Consider the following 4,621-nt stretch of genomic DNA (forward strand, 5'->3'; position numbering starts at 1 on the left):
CCAGGATAAATCTCCCCTGGGCTTGGGGAGCTTGAGAGCAGGCGGTGTGGGGTGAATCCCTCGAATCCCCAGGCCTTCCCCAAGCATGGCCAAAGCCAGCTGACTGAGTCTCCAGCAAGGACAGAGCTGGGTTCCAGTGGGTGACGCCCGTCTCTGATCCTGGCTGGACCCTGCTGCCCAGAGCCTCAGGCTGCTCCCAGCGGGGCAGCTTCATCCCAGGGAGCCTCGCTCGGGAAGCCTGACCCAGGAGAGTTGCTGGTGGGGACACAGGGCTCAGACCCCTTATCATCAGTCCCTGCGCTGGAAACCACAGATGGGGAAACTGAGGCCTGGCCCCCAGTCAGGACAGGGCACGGGGGTTCCGGTGCCCAAGCACTATGCCCTTCAGGGCCCAGGATAAGCCCCTTGTTCCTCCCTGGAGGCCGGGGCTGCATTTCTGCCGATCTCCTCCAATTGCTCCCGCATCCTGCCCACTGCCTTCCCGGCAGGGTTCAATCTAGCAAGTGGTTGTAGCTTCTCGGGTTTACCTCCTTCCGCCAACATCATGGTCTCTGATGGCGTCTGACTCACTGCAGCCGAGACCTCTGTGCAAAGTCGGGAATCAGGGGAGGCAGGGGATGCCTGCCTTCCACCCTCCTCTCCAAGCAACTCACCCCCAGGCAGGGCCACCAGGCAATATTCCAGGGAGACCCTTGGGTGGAGGTGCTGCTGGCCCAGCGTGAATGACCCCTAAGCACACGAGGTCCCCAGCCAGGCCTCCGGTGCCACTACAGACCCTGAGGCCCTGGAGCCTAGAGAAGAAGCCGCTGCTGGATCACAAAGGATTCAGCCCTGGAGTGGGAGGCTGAGGACTGTTTCAGCTGCAGAGACCCCAGGGGGCCCAAGTGGGACCTGGAGAGAGCCAGCTCTCCCTGAACCCAGGTGAAAGGGCCTTCCCGGCCTCCAGTTCAGAGGTTCCCCAACAGCCTTCCATCCCGTGCCCAGCTGGCTGTGATGGTGTGTCTCTGGAAGTCTAACCTCACTCTCCCTTGCTGCAGCTAAAGTTCTCTCCAGAAGCCAAGATCCCCAGGAGGGCCCTCAGTCCCGTGTCTCAAACCCGCGTGCACATGGCTCATGGTCTAAATGCATGTGGGGCGTGCCCACGGGGGCCAGTCCCCCAGCACACTCTGCCCAGCAGGGACATGCGGGGACAGTGCTCATGGTGAGGGGGTGGGGGGCCCGAGGGGGGAGCAGCATACCCAGGGCACCGGCCTCTGGTCCAGACATGCTGCAAACATTAACCTCCTTTGATCTACACTCATCCTTCCAGGGTTCCCGTCCCGCCCTCGGTTTGCTCAGGCGCTGAGCTGAGTGAGGGGCTGAGGAGAGAGAAGACCCGGGAGCTCGGAGAGCCCAGGGGGTATAGATTTGTGATGGTCCCCATCCCGGGGACAAGCGGCGCAGGCCCAGGGTCAGGGTCAGGGTCAAGGATGCCTCGGCCAAGCGAGGCACAGGGTGGACCCCGGGAAGAAAACACTGACTCCCAGCCATGCTGTGCCCTTTCCACAGAGGAGAGACTGAGGCCCCCAGGCCGAGGTGGTGTGCGGGCTACCCCGAGGGCGGGAAGGAGGGCTCGGCCTTAGCAAGACGCAAGTCGTGCCCGTGCAGCCTCGGGCCTCCTCCCCCGCGCCCTGCCCCGTGTCGGCCCCCCCGCAGACGCTGGAGACGTAGCACCTGCTACAAAGCCCTGGGGCAGCCACAGACTTGCCCGCCCCTTAAGCGTCAGGCCCTGGAGCTCCCCTGCGCTCCCTCCTTGGAGCTGCCAGGACCACAGGAGCCCCCTTAGTGGGCTTGCAAAGCGCTTTTTTTTTTTTTTTTTTTTTTTTTGGTAAAATAGCTTTTTCCTCTGTCAAAACACAAACCAACACACTTTGAGGGGAGGGGAGGAGAACGAGGCAACACAGTCTAGCCCCACGGCTCACTTAGAGGAGGACATGAGACTTAAAAGCCTGACCCCACTGCTTGCCCAGCGGAGGAAATGTCATGACCCTAACACCCACTTATAAATATCTCTTGTTATATTAAAAATATATATATACATTTCCAGGGCCCACCTGGCTCTACTCCTGCACAGAAAGGGTTAACCTTCAAAATTCACCATCAGGGTCCCGGGATGGGGCTGGTAAGGAGAGGCAGCTTGGGAAGAAGGGGGGTGCTGAAAAACAGAGAGGGACAAGCCAATGTGTACCTGGGGCCCTCCAAGACCTCCAAAACAGAGAAAGGGGAGGATGCCTGTCAGAGACGGAAACGAATGCTGTCCCAGGGGTTGTCTCACTCCTGTCCCCAGTGGCAAATGCTCTGGAGTGATCTGTCCTTTCAGACATCCCTGTGAGGTCCCGATATCAGGATGCATCCTTTCCTCTCAGTCCCAGCCCATTCAACTCACCACCGAGCTTTAAAGGTCCTAAGAGGGAGTAGCCCACCGCCCCCACCCCCAGCCAAGTAAGAAGTGTGAGGAAAGCTGGAGGTCCTTCCTGGGAGGAGCCACTGCTGGGGTCCCCCTTCAGTCCCTGACCAGGCGGTAAATGTGGTGCTGGGCCCCCCGCTCACTGGTGGAGACCTCGAAGACACAGGCGGTGCAGAGCAGCAGTTCCTGGGTGTCTCTGTCTGTCACCACCTGGAGGATGGTGCGGTTCTCCAGGACACTGGTCATCACGTAGCACTCGGGCAGCTGCCGCAGCTTGTGTGGAAAATTCACCAGGTACTCACACATGGGTGAGCGCAGCAGGCGCTGCACGAACCTCCCGTCCTCCAGCTGGCACGCTCCGTCTCTACCTTCTCCACCACCTGCTTGCCAACGGAGCAGACCTTGGAGGAACAGGTGAAGGTCATGTGCTCCAGGCTCTTGTGCTGGCTGCTCCCTCCACAGAAGCCACCACTGCCACCGCCGGCCCCCACCTCCTCGCCACTCGGGCCCCAGTTCAGGTCCGCCCAGAACTCGACCAGGAAGAAGGCGTTGGGGGGCCCACGATCATACAGCTCCCGCAGACCACCCTTTATCTCAGGGAATGTGTCATAGATCTGCCGGACGTCCACACTCTCGAGGGGGGCGCGCTCCGGGGCTGGGGCAGTGCTGGCTGATGTGTACAAACAGGTGCCTCTGGTAAGAGTCAGCTCCGCTCAGCCTGCAACACCACCCCACAAGTATCGGGGTCTGAGCCCCAAATTAAATTGGAGAGAAACTGCAGGAATTTAAGAGACTCCGTGAAGTCGCCTGAGGGAGCAGGGGTCAACCCAGCGGCCTGGAACCCAGGCTGGGCTCCCCCCGGGGCTGCCAGCTGCCACAGCCAGGATACCATTCTGTGCACGAGGAGGTGTCAGGAGCCGCCAACCATCTCTATCCCCGTCCGCTCCCGGTATGTGGGCAGATGTTCCTCCAGCAGCGGAGGTCAGCTACCTCGAACCATGATGCATTCGGAGCTGTGCCTCCCGCACAGTATGTCAGCCCAAAGAGGTGTGTGAGACCGTGAGAGTTCTAGTTAAATCTACCGCCCTCATAAGTAATGGCATGACTTGATAAAGGAACTAGTGCAGGCCAGGTTGGAGCTGAGTCTGGGCTGGGATCAGGGCTCAGCCTGCAGAGGAAGAGGGCTCCGTCTGGAACTAGGGTATGAAGCGACGAGGGCTGAACCTGAAGCGTGGATCGGGGCTGAGTCGGGGGAAGGACTGGGCTCAGCAAGGGGCCCCAGGCTGAGAGGCGGAATTTCTTCCCCGAGCAGCCAAAGCCCGAGCCACCCACGTGATCCTCTTCTTGCGCTGCGAGCGGCAAGATATTTTCACCAGCTGCCCGATGCATCGCCCATAAAGCCATAAAGCAGAAACTGACTTTGAAATGGCCCTTTCTCCGCCTGTATCCTCGGGCATAAATTTAAATAAAAATGGCAATCTAAATGCCTGCGACTCTTGAGTTGTCCTCGTGGGGCTGTCTCTCCGGGCTGCGTGGGGAGACAGAATGCCACCCTAAACCCATCCTCCTGTGCCACACGGGTGAACGTCGGTGGGGGGCGGCAGCGGGGAGGGTGGGCGGCCCTTGGCAGATGGAGCGGACATGTGGGACCGGTGCCTTCCCCTCTGCTGATGCCGGCTCCCAGGGGGACAGGAGAGACGCTGGGTCACTCGAGGGAGGGGCTGCACCTCCGTCCACCTGGGAAAATGGGGAAAGACACAGCATCTCTTTTGCACGCTCTGTGTAAGATTTAACAGGCACTGAGCAGACTCCCGACCCACAGTAAGTGCTCCTAAGTATCCTGCATGTCTCCGCCGGGTTGAGAACCCACAGGGAGCGCCGACGGGGGACTCAGCTGATCCGACTTGTGCGGAGCACTCTTCTCAAACCCAAGTGTGTGGAGGAACCCCCAGAGGGCTGGCTCCGCCCCAGGTTCTGAGCCAGCAGGCCTGGGAGGGGCCTGAGAACGTGCATTTCTATCAGGTTTCCAGCTGGTGCTGCTGGCACGGGGACCACGCTTGGAGACCTGCTGTGCTAGAGAAAGCTCGCCCGGTAGCGGTGACTCACGAGCAGCAGGTGGGTACGGGAGGGCAGGAAGACGGGGCGGAGGGCCTCGCTGCTGCGGCCCAGGCTGGA

General features: G+C 60.4%; 1 pseudogene; it reads right to left on the reverse strand.

Moving 5' to 3' along the window:
• Positions 1-2,542: 2,542 nt before the first annotated feature.
• LOC115842828 (transcriptional enhancer factor TEF-4 pseudogene) lies at positions 2,543-4,089 on the reverse strand (annotated as a pseudogene).
• Positions 4,090-4,621: the final 532 nt, after the last annotated feature.

This window comes from Globicephala melas, chromosome 6 (genome assembly GCF_963455315.2).
Source record: "Globicephala melas chromosome 6, mGloMel1.2, whole genome shotgun sequence".
Lineage (NCBI taxonomy): Eukaryota > Metazoa > Chordata > Mammalia > Artiodactyla > Delphinidae > Globicephala > Globicephala melas.